A 13,276-nucleotide genomic window follows, 5' to 3' on the forward strand; every position below is an offset into this window, starting at 1 on the left:
CTGCTGCCAACGGCTGTTGCTACTCGCCTCCGCAGCTCCCCACCGCTACTGCTGCTCGCCGCTGGTGCCCTGCCGTTGATGTTGTTGGCCGCTAGGGATGAGTCAGGTGCGCGACCAGCTACTGCCATGGCCAAGGATGAGGAGAACAAGCAGCAGTGGGCAACGAGGGGGACTGCTCGCCGGTCGGCGGAGCTCCAGCAGCACTGCGGCAGGGCCCTGTGGAGTTTTCGTGGCGGCGATGGGAGCCGGTGATGGTGACAGGAGCCGCGCGAGGGAGGGCGGGGATCTCAGGCAACAGCCAGAGCTGGGTTTCCTGCTCAAGGCCTCGGACAACGAGCTTGGCCTGCCACCGCCGGCCGTGCCGTCCTCCTCGTCGGACAACGGCTGGGGCTGGGAGCCGGAGGCCGCCGTGGCGGCTGCTGTGGCGGCAGACGAGTGGGCGACGGGGTGAGAGGGAGGGGCTTGATTGCTTTTTTTTCTATATCTAAGGGGGTGTTTGTAAATGTTTTGCCAAGTCAGCTTCCGACAATCCGACCCCACTTGTCAGAAAGTGATTAAACGAGCTAAATCACTCGATCAGTGCTTTTTGCAAAATGATTACTGAATGCGCGGTGACTTTTGCAAAAAATTAGCGACTAGGTAGTTTTCCGCAAACAAAGCCCCAAATGTGGTGGTTTTATGCAATTCACTCCCCTGAGCCACTTGAGGTCGTCGCTCAGATCATTGTTTGTAGCACTACTTTAGTCTTTTGTATTATGTTACAATATTCAATGCATGTCGACGCTCCTAAATTCAACCCCATATATGGTCTATTCAAGGGGTAACGCTAACACTTTAGATGTATGGATGAACTAGGTGATGTTTTTGTTTTTGAAACCGAGGCAAAATACTTGCCTCCTTCATTAATTAAGGAGAAGAGTATAGTAGAGTACAAAGCATGGCACAAACAACTTGACCAATCGGACACCCAAAGTACTAAGGGACTACTCCATGGCATGATCTCACTAAAATTTCTAACTCCTGCAATCACCCAATGCTTGGCCTCATCCTTAATAAGTTTGAAAATGTAGAAAGTAGGTTTCGAACACTTTCTGAAGACCCTAGCATTGGTTTCTATGTATAAAACATGTGGTAGAGATCCTGGGGAGCATGAGTGATACGTCTCCAACGTATCTATAATTTTTGATTGCTCCATGCTATATTATCTACTGTTTTGGACTATATTGGGCTTTTATTTTCCACTTTTATATTATTTATGGGACTAACCTATTAACCGGAGGCCCAGCCCAGAATTGCTGTTTTTTGCCTATTTCAGTGTTTCGGATAAACAGAATATCAAACAGAGTCCAAACGGAATAAAATCTTCGGGAACGTGATTTTCTCACCGAACGTGATCCAGGAGACTTGGACCCTGCTCCAAGGAATAAAAGAGGCGGTCACGAGGGTGGGGGGCGCCCCCCTAGGGTGCGCCCCCTGCCTCGTGGGCCCCTCGTTGCTCCTCTGGCGTACTTCTTCCTCCTATATACACACACGTACCCCCAAACGATCAGAACAGGAGGCAAAAACCTAATTCCACCGCCGCAACTTTCTGTATCCACGAGATCCCATCTTGGGGCCTGTTCCGGAGCTCCGCCGGAAGAGGGCCGTCATCACGGAGGGCTTCTACATCATCCTAGCCCCTCCGATGAAGTGTGAGTAGTTTACCTCAGACCTTCGGGTCCATAGTTAGTAGCTAGATGGCTTCTTCTCTCTCTTTGAATCTCAATACAAAGTTCTCCCCCTCTCTTGTGGAGATCTATTCGATGTAATCTTCTTTTTGCGGTGTGTTTGTTGAGACCGATGAATTGTGGGTTTATGATCAAGTCTATCTATGAATAATATTTGAATCTTCTCTGAATTATTTTATGTATGATTGGTTATCTTTGCAAGTCTCTTCGAATTATCCGTTTGGTTTGGCCAACTAGATTGGTAGTTCTTGCTATGGGAGAAGTGCTTAGCTTTGGGTTCCATCTCGCGGTGTCCTTTCCCAGTGACAGAAGGGGCAACAAGGCACATATTGCATCGTTGCCATCGAGGATAACAAGATGGGGTTTATTTCATATTGCATGAATTTATCTCTCTGCATCATGTCATCTTGCTTAAGGCGTTACTCTGTTTTTAACTTAATACTCTAGATGCATGCTGGATAGCGGTCGATGAGTGGAGTAATAGTAGTAGATGCAGAATCGTTTCGATCTACTTGTCACGGACGTGATGCCTATATACATGATCATGCCTAGATATTCTCATAACTATGCTCAATCCTGTCAATTGCTCAACAGTAATTTGTTCACCCACTGTAGAATACTTATGCTCTTGAGAGAAGCCACTAGTGAAACCTATGGCCCCCGGGTCTATTCTCATCATATCAATCTCCATCACTTTAATCTTGCTTTGCTTTTACTTTGCTTTTACTTTTTACTTTGCATCTTTATACCAAAAATACCAAAAATATTATATCTATCAGATCTCACTCTCGTAAGTGACCGTGAAGGGATTGACAACCCCTAATCGCGTTGGTTGCGAGTAGCTATCGCTTTATGCAGGTACGAGGGACTTGCGCGTGGCCTCCTACTGGATTGATACCTTGGTTCTCAAAAACTGAGGAAAATACTTACACTACTCTGCTGCATCATCCCTTCCTCTTCGGGGAAAACCAACGCAAGCTCAAGAGGTAGCAGCCCTCTCTCTCTCTATCCTTCCTCTCTATTTGCCTCTTTTTGCTCGCTTGCCTTTTTGTTTGCTCGTGTGTTAGATTGCTTGTTTGTCGCGATGGCTCAAGATACTACCAAATTGTGTGACTTCACCAATACCAATAATAATGATTTCCTTAGCACTCCGATTGCTCCTCTTACCGATGCTGAATCTTGTGAAATTAATACTGCTTTGTTGAATCTTGTTATGAAAGATCAATTCGCCGACCTTCTTAGTGAAGATGCCGCTACTCATCTGAATAGCTTCATTGATTTATGTGATATGTAAAAGAAAAAAGATGTCAATAATGATGTCGTTAAATTGAAGCTATTTCCTTTTTCGCTTAGAGATCGTGCTAAAGCTTGGTTTTCGTCTTTTCCTAAGAATAGTATTGATTCATGGAACAAGTGCAAAGATGCTTTTATCTCTAAGTATATTCCTCCCGCTAAGATCATCTCTCTTAGAAATGATATTATGAACTTTAAACAACTTGATCATGAACATGTTGCACAAGCTTGGGAGATACTGAAATTAATGATACGTAATTACCCTAATCATGGTTTGAATTTGTGGATGATCATACAAAAATTTTATGCCGGATTGAATTTTGCTTCTAGAAATCTTTTAGATTCGGCCGCGGGAGGCACTCTTATGAAAATCACTTTAGGAGATGCTACTAAACTCCTAGATAATATTATGGTTAATTATTCTCAATGGCATACTGAAAGATCTTCTAATAAAAAAGTGCATGCGATAGAAGAAATTAATGTTTTGAGTGGAAAGATGGATGAACTTATGAAATTATTTGCTACTAAGAGTGTTTCTTCTGATCCTAATGATATGCCTTTGTCTACTTTGATTGGGAATAACAATGAATCTATGAATGTGAATTTTGTTGGTAGGAATAATTTTGGTAACAACGCTTATAGAGGGAATTTTAATCCTAGGCCATATCCTAGTAATCCTTCTAATAATTATGGGAATTCCTACAACAACTCTTATGGAAATTATAATAAGATGCCCTCTGAATTTGAGAATAGTGTTAAAGAGTTTATGAATTCACAAAAGAATTTTAATGCTTTGCTTGAAGAGAAATTGTTTAAAGTTGATGATTTGGCTAGAAACGTTGATAGAATTTCTCTTGAGGTTGATTCTTTAAAGCTTAGATCTATTCCTCCTAAGCATGATATCAATGAGTCTCTCAAATCCATGAGAATATCCATTGACGAGTGCAAGGAAAGAACCGCTAGGATGCGTGCTTCCAAAGATGCCTTTATTAAAGCGTGTTCTTCCAATACCTATGAAAATCAAGATGAAGATCTAAAAGTTATTGATATGTCCCCTATTAAATCTTTATTTTGCAATATGAATCTTGATGAAACTGAATATGATCTTCCTTTACCTAGAAGGCGTTCTAAAAATTCGGAGTATTTAGATCTTAATGATGAAATTGATGAAAGTGGGATTGAAAGAAATAAAAATCTAGATGTTGCTAAACCCACTATATTGGATATCAAGGAATTAAATTATGAAAGTTTCTCTTTAATTGATTGTATTTCCTTGTTGCAATCCGTGCTAAATTCTCCACATGCTTATAGTCAAAATAAAGCCTTCATCGAACATATTGTTGATGCCTTGATGCAATCTTATGAAGAAAAACTTGAGTTGAAAGTTTCTATCCCTAGAAAACTCTATGATGAGTGAGAACCAACTATTAAAATTAAAATTAAAGATCATGAGTTTTATGCTTTGTGTGATTTGGGTGCTAGTGTCTCTACTATTCCCAAGACTTTGTGTGTTTTGCTAGATTTCCGTAATTTTGATGATTGCTCTCTAAACTTGCATCTTGCGGATTCCGCTATTAAGAAACCTATGGGAAGGATTAATGATGTTCTTATTGTTGCAAATAGGAATTATGTGCCCGTAGATTTCATTGTTCTTGATATAGATTGCAATCCTTCTTGCCCTATTATTATTGGTAGACCTTTCCTTAGAACGGTTGGTGCGATTATTGATATGAAGGAAAGGAATATTAGATTTAAATTTTCATTAAAAAAGGGGATGGAACACTTTCCTAGAAATAAAATAAAATAACCATATGAAACTATCATGAAAGCCACTTATGGATTGCCTACCAAAGATGGCAATACCTAGATCTATCCTCGCTTTTATGCCTAGCTAGGGGCGTTAAACGATAGCGCTTGTTGGAAGGCAACCAAATTTTATTTTTATTCCTTGCTTTTTGCTTCTGCTTAGTAATAAATAAATTATTCAGCCTCTGTTTTGGTTGTGTTTTTTTGTGTTTAATTAGTGTTTGTGCCAAGTAGAACCGTTGGGAAGACTTGGGGAAAGTCTTGTTGAACTTCCTGTAAAAAAACAGAAACTTTAGCGTTCACGAGAACTGCTGTCATTTTTATTTGAAGAGTGCTATTTAGTTAATTCTTTTTCCAGATGATTAATAGATAAATTCCTCACGTCCAGAAATTTATTTTAGAATTTTTGGGGTTCCAGATCTTGCGCTAGATACAGATTACTACAGACTGTTCTGTTTTTGACAGATTCTGTTTTTCGTGTGTTGTTTGCTTATTTTGATGAATCTATGGTTAGTAAAATAGTTTATAATCCATAGATAAGTTGGAATACAGTAGGTTTAACACCAATATAAATAAATAATGAGTTCATTACAGTACCTTAAAGTGGTCTTTTGTTTTCTTTCGCTAACGGAGCTTACGAGTTTTCTATTTTGAGTTTTGTGTTGTGAAGTTTTCAAGTTTTGGGTGAATTCTTTTCATGGATCATGGAACAAGGAGTGGAAAGAGCCTAATCTTGGGGATGCCCATGTCACCCCCAATATAATCCAAGGACACCAAGAAGTCAAAGCTTGGGGATGCCCCGGAAGGCATCCCCTCTTTCGTCCACTTCCATCGGTAATTTACTTGGAGCTATATTTTTATTCACCAACATGATATGTGTTTTGCTTGGAGTGTCTTGTATTATTTGTGTCTTTGTGTCTTAGTATGCCACAATCATCCTTGCTGTACACACCCTTTTAGAGAGCCATACATGAATTAAAATTTGATAGAATACTCTATGTGCTTCACTTATATCTTTTGAGCTAAGTAGTTTTGCTCTATGTGCTTCACTTATATCTTTTGAGCGTTATAATTTTGCTCTATGTGCTTCACTTAGATCTTTTAGAGCACGGTGGTGGATTTGTTTTAAAGAAACTATTGATCTCTCATGCTTCACTTAAATTATTTTGAGAGTCTCTTAATAGCATGGTAATTTGCTTAATAATAATATGCTTGGTATTCAAGATTTGTGAAACTTTATTTTGAGTGTCTTGAATACTAAGAAAAGATTGAAGCATGATAATTGTTTTGAGATATGGAGGTGATAATATTAAATTCATGCTAGTTGAGTAGTTGTGAATTTAAAGAATACTTGTGTTAAAGTTTGTGATTCCCGTAGCATGCACGTATGGTGAACCGTTATGTGATGAAGTCGGGGCATGATTTATTTATTGATTGTCTTCCTTATGAGTGGCGGTCGGGGACGAGCGATGGTCTTTTCCTACCAATCTATCCCCCTAGGAGCATGCGCGTAATACTTTGCTTTGATAACTTCTAGATTTTTGCAATAAGTATATGAGTTCTTTATGACTAATGTTGAGTCCATGGATTATACGCACTCTCACCCTTCCACCTTTGCTAGCCTCTCTAATACCGCGCACCTTTCGCCGGTATCATACACCTACCATATACCTTCCTCAAAACAGCCACCATACCTACCTATTATGGCATTTCCATAGCCATTTCGAGATATATTGCCATGCAACTTTCCACCGTTCCGTTTATCATGACACACTCCATCATTGTCATATTGCATATCCCGGTACACCGCCGGATGCATTCACATAGAGTCATATTTTGTTCTAATTATCGAGTTGTAATTGTTGAGTTATAAGAAAAATAAAAGTGTGATGATCATCATTATTAGAGCATTGTCCCAGTGAGGAAAGAATGATGGAGACTATGATTCCCCCATAAGTCGGGATGAGACTCCGGACGAAAAATAAAAAAAAGAGGCCAAAGATCCCAAATAAAAAGAGGCCATAAAAAAGGGAGAAAAGGCCCAAACAAAAAAATATAAATAAAAAAATGAGAGAAAAAGAGAGAAGGGGCAATGTTACTATCCTTTTACCACACTTGTTCTTCAAAGTAGCACCATGATCTTCATAGTAGAGAGTCTCTCATGTTATCACTTTCATATACTAGTGTGAATTTTTTATAGAACTTGCCTTGTATATTCCAATGATGGGCTTCCTCAAATTGCCCTAGGTCTTCATGAGCAAGCAAGTTGGATGCACACCCACTTAGTATCTTTTTGAGCTTTCATATACTTATAGCTCTAGTGCATCCGTTGCATGGCAATCCCTACTCACTCACATTGATATCTATTAATGGGCATCTCCATAGCCCGTTGATACGCCTAGTTGATGTGAGACTATCTCCTCCCTTTTTGTCTTCTCCACAACCACCATTCTATTCCACCTATAGTGTGGGGAACGTAGCATAAATTCAAAATTTTCCTATGTGTCACCAAGATCTATCTATGGAGTCATCTAGCAATGAGGGAGGAGTGGATCTACATACCCTTGTAGATCGCGCGCGGAAGCGTTCAAGAGAATGGGGTTGATGGAGTCGTACTCGTCGTGATCCAAATCACCTATGATCCTAGCGCCGAATGGACGACACCTCCGCGTTCAACACACATACGGAGCAGCGACGTCTCCTCCTTCTTGATCCAGCAAGGGGGAAGGAGAGGTTGATGGAGATCCAGCAGCATGACGGCATGGTGGTGGAAGTAGCGGGATTCCAACAGGGCTTCGCCAAGCGCTGCGGGAGGAGGGAGATGTGTCATGGGAGGGAGAGGGAGGCGCCAGGGCTTAGGTGTTGCTGCCCTCCCTTCCCCCACTATATATAGGGCCAAGGGAGAGGGGGGGCGCAGCCTTGGCCCTTCCTCCAAGGAAGGGTGCGGCCAAGGGAGGAGTCCCTCCTCCCCAAGGCACCTCGGAGGTGCCTTCCCCCTTTAGGACTCTTCCTTTCCCTCTTCTCTTGGAGCATGGGCCTCTTGGGGCTGGTGCCCTTGGCCCATATAGGCCAAGGCGCACCCCCTACAGCCCATGTGGCCCCTGGGGCAGGTGGCCCCACCCGGTGGACCCCCGAGACCCTTCCGGTGGGCCCGGTACAATACCGGTGATCCCGAAACTTGTCCCGATGGCCGAAATAGCACTTCCTATATATAATTCTTTACCTCCGGACCATTTCGGAACTCCTCGTGACGTCCGGGATCTCATCCAGGACTCCGAACAACTTTCGGGTTACCGCATACTAATATCTCTATAACCCTAGCGTCACCGAACCTTAAGTGTGTAGACCCTACGGGTTCGGGAGACATGCAGACATGACCGAGATGACTCTCCGGTCAATAACCAATAGCGGGATCTGGATACCCATGTTGGCTCCCACATGTTCCATGATGATCTCATCGGATGAACCACGATGTCAAGGACTTAATCAATCCCGTATACAATTCCCTTTGTCTATCGGTATCGATACTTGCCCGAGATTCGATCGTCGGTATCCCGATACCTTGTTCAATCTCGTTACCGGCAAGTCTCTTTACTCGTTCCGTAACACATCATCCGTGATCAACTCCTTGATCACATTGTGCACATTATGATGATGTCCTACCGAGTGGGCCCAGAGATACCTCTCCGTTTACACGGAGTGACAAATCCCAGTCTCGATTCGTGCCAACCCAACAGACACTTTCGGAGATACCTGTAGTGTACCTTTATAGCCACCCAGTTACGTTGTGACGTTTGGCACACCCAAAGCACTCCTACGGTATCCGGGAGTTGCACAATATCATGGTCTAAGGAAATGATACTTGACATTAGAAAAGCTTTAGCATACGAACTACATGATCTTGTGCTAGGCTTAGGATTGGGTCTTTGTCCATCACATCATTCTCCTAATGATGTGATCCTGTTATCAATGACATCCAATGTCCATGGTTAGGAAACCGTAACCATCTATTGATTAACGAGCTATTCAACTAGAGGCTTACTAGGGACATGGTGTTGTCTATGCATCCACACATGTATCTGAGTTTCCTATCAATACAATTCTAGCATGGATAATAAATGATTATCATGAACAAGGAAATATAATAATAATCAATTTATTATTGCCTCTAGGGCATATTTCCAACAGTCTCCCACTTGCACTAGAGTCAATAATCCAGTTCATATCGCTATGTGATTAACACTCAAGGTCACATCCCCATGTGACTAACACCCAAAGAGTTTACTAGAGTCAATAATCTAGTTCACATTACCATGTGATTAACACTCGATGAGTTCTGGGTTTGATCATGTTATGCTTGTGAGAGATGTTATAGTCAACGGGTCTGAATCTTTTAGATCCGTATGTACTTCGCAAATCTCTATGTCATCTTGTAGATGCAGCTACCACGTTCTATTTGGAGCTATTCCAAACAACTGTTCTACTATACGAATCCAGTTTACTACTCAGAATGATCTGGATTAGTGTCAAAGTTTGCATCGGCGTAACCCTTTACGATGAACTCTTTTACCACCTCCATAATCGAGAAAATTCCTTAGTCCACTTGTTACTAAGGATAACTTTGACCGCTGTCCTATGATCCATTCTTGGATCACTCTTGTACCGCTTGACTGACTCATGGCAAGGCACACTTCAGGTGCGGTACACAGCATAGCATACTGTAGAGAGCCTATGATAAAAGCATAGGGGACGACCTTCGTCCTTCCTCTTTCTTCTGCCGTGGTCGAGCTTAACTTCATACCTTACAACTCAGGCAAGAACTCCTTCTTTGACTAATCCACCTTGAACACCTTCAAGATCATGTCAAGGTATGTGCTCATTTGAAAGTACCATTAAGCGTTTTTGATCTATCCTTATAGATCTTGATGCTTAATGTTCAAGTTGCTCAATCCAGGTTTTCCATTGAAAAACACCTTTCAAATGACCCTATATGCTTTCCAGAAATCCTACGTCATTTCTGATCAACATATATTTATCAGAAATTCTATAGTGCTCCCACTCACTTCTTTGGAAATACAAGTTTCTCATAAACTTTGTATACACCCAAAATCTTTGATCATCTCATCAAAGCATACATTCCAACTCCGAGATGCTTACTCCAGTCCTTAGAAGGATAGCTGGAGCTTTGCATACTTATTAGCATCTTTCAGGATTGACAAAACCTTCCGGTTGTATCACATACAACCTTTCCTCAATAAAATCGTCGAGGAAACAATGTTTTGACATCCTATCTGCAAGATTTCATAAATAATGCAGTAATTGCTAATATAATTCCAACAGACTCTTAGCATCGCTACGAGTGAGAAAGTCTCATCGTAGTCAACTCCTTGAACTTGTCGGAAAACATCTTAACGACAAATCGAGCTTTCTTTAATGGTGACATTTACCATCATTGTCCGTCTTCCTTTTAAAATCCATCTGCACTCAACAGCCTTACGACCTTCGAGTTGTTCTGCCAAAGTCTACACTTTGTTTTCATACATGGATCCTCTCTCGGATTTTATGGCCTCGAGCCATTTTGGAATCCAGGCCCACCATCGCTTCTCCATAGCTCGTAGGTTCATTGTTGTCTAGCAACATGACTTCCAAGATAGGATTACGTATCACTCTGAAGTAGTACGCATCCTTGTCATCCCACGAGGTTTGGTAGTGACTTGATCTGAAGTTTCATGATCACTATCATAAGCTTCCACTTCAATTGGTGTAGGTGCCACAGGAACAACTCCTGTGCCCTGCCACACACTAGTTGAAGAGACGGTTCAATAACCTCATCAAGTCTCCACCATCCTCCCACTCAATTCTTTCGAGAGAAACTTTTCCTCGAGAAAGGACCCGATTCTAGAAACAATCCCTTATTACTTTCGGATCTGAGACAGGAGGTATACCCAACTGTTTTGGGTGTCCTATGAAGATGCATTTATCCGCTTTGGGTTCGAGCTTATCAGCCTGAAACTTTTTCACATAAGCGTCGCAGCCCCAGACTTTTAAGAAATGACAGCTTAGGTTTCTCTAAACCATAGTTCATACGGTGTCATCTCATCAGAATTACGTGGTGCCCTATTTAAAGTGAATGTGGTTGTCTCTAAAGCCTAACCCATAAACTATCGTGGTAATTCGATAAGAGACATCATGGTATGCATCATATCCAATAGGGTGCAGTTATGATGTTCGGACACACCATCATACTATGGTGTTCCAGGCTGTATCAGTTGTGAAACAATTTCCACAATGTCTGAATTCTGTGCCAAACTCGTAATTCAGATATTCATCTCTATGATCATATCATAGATATTTTATCCTCTTGTCACGACGATCTTTCAACTTCACCCTGAAATTACTTGAACCTTTCAATAATTCAGACTCGTGATTCATCAAGTAAATATACTCAACATCTACTCAAATCATCTGTGAAGTAAGAACATAACGATATCCACTACATGCCTCAGCACTCATTGGACTGCACACATCAAAATGTATTACTTCCAACAAGTTGCTTTCTAGTTCCATTTCACTAAAAACGAGGCTTTCAGTCATCTTGCCCATGTGGTATGATTTGCATGTCTCAAGTGATTCAAAATCAAGTGAGTCCAAACGGTCCATTTGCATGGAGTTTCTTCATGCATATACACCAATAGACATGGTTCGCATGTCTCAAACTTTTCAAAAATGAGTGAGCCCAAAGATCCATCAACGTGGAGCTTCTTCATGCGTTTTATACCGATATGACTTACGTGGCAGTGCCACAAGTAGGTGGTACTATCATTACTATCTTTTGGCATGAACATGTGTATCACTACGATCGAGATTCAATAAACCATTCATTTCAGGTGTAAGACCATTGAAGGTATTATTCAAATAAACAGAGTAACCATTATTCTCTTTAAATGAATAACCGTATTGCGATAGACATAATCCAATCATGTCTATTCTCAACGCAAACACCAATCTCGATGGTAGAGGGAGCGTATGATATTTGATCAACCTTGGAAATACTTCCAACACATATCGTCATCTCACCTTTAGCTAGTCTCCGTTTATTCCGTAGCTTTTATTTCGAGTTACTAACACTTAGCAACCGAACCGGTATCTAATACCCTGGTGCTACTAGGAGTACTAGTAAAGTACACATTAACATAATACATCCAATATACTTCTATCGACCTTGCCAGCCTTCTTATCTACCAAGTATCTAGGGTAATTCTGCTCCGGTGGCTGTTCCCTTTATTACAGAAGCACTTAGTCTCGGGTTTGGGTTCAACCTTGGGTTTCTTCACTAGAGCAGCAGCTGATTTGCCGTTTCATGAAGCATCCCTTCTTGCCCTTGCCCTTGCCCTTCTTGAAACTAGTGGTTTCACTAACCATCAACAATTGATGCTCCTTCTTGATTTCTACTTTTGTGGTGTCAAACATCGCGAATATCTCAAGGATCATCATATATGTCCCTGATCTACTATAGTTCATCACGAAGCTCTAGCAGCTTGGTGGTAATGACTTCGGAGAAACATCACTATCTCATCTGGAAGATCAACTCCCACTCGATTCAAATGATTGTTGTACTCAGACAATCTGAGCACAAGCTCAACAATTGAGCTTTTCTCCTTAGTTTGTAGGCTAAGAAAATCGTCGGAGGTCTTATACCTCTTGACGTGGGCACGAGCCTGAAATCCCAATTTCATCCCTCGAAACATCTCATATGTTTCGCAAAATTTCAAAAACGTCTTCGGTGCCTCAATTCTAAACCGTTTAACTGAACTATCACATAGTTATCAAAATGTGTATGTCAGATGTTCGCAACATCCACAGACGATGTTCGAGGTTCAGCACACTGAGCGGTGCATTAAGGACATAAGCCTTCTATGAAGCAATGAGGACAATCCTCAGTTTACGGACCTAGTCCGCATAATTGCTACTACCAACTTTCAACTAAATTTTCTCTAGGAACATATCTAAACAGTAGAACTAAAGCGCGAGCTACGACATAATTTGCGAAGATCTTTTGACTATGTTCAGGATAATTAAGTTCATCTTATGAACTCCCACTCAGATAGACATCCCTCTAGTCATCTAAGTGATTACATGATCCGAGTCAACTAGGCCGTGTCCGATCATCACGTGAGACGGACTAGTCATCATCGGTGAACATCTTCATGTTGATCGTATCTACCATACGACTCATGCTCGACCTTTCGGTCTCTTGTGTTCCGAGGCCATGTCTGTACATGCTAGGCTCGTCAAGTCAACCTAAGTGTTTCGCGTGTGTAAATCTGTCTTACACCCGTTGTATGTGAACGTTAGAATCTATCACACCCGATCATCACGTGGTGCTTCGAAACAACGAACTGTCTCAACGGTGCACAGTTAGGGGGAACACTTTCTTGAAATTATTATGA

This window comes from Triticum urartu, chromosome 3, assembly GCF_003073215.2.
Source record: "Triticum urartu cultivar G1812 chromosome 3, Tu2.1, whole genome shotgun sequence".
Taxonomy (NCBI): Eukaryota; Viridiplantae; Streptophyta; class Magnoliopsida; order Poales; family Poaceae; genus Triticum; species Triticum urartu.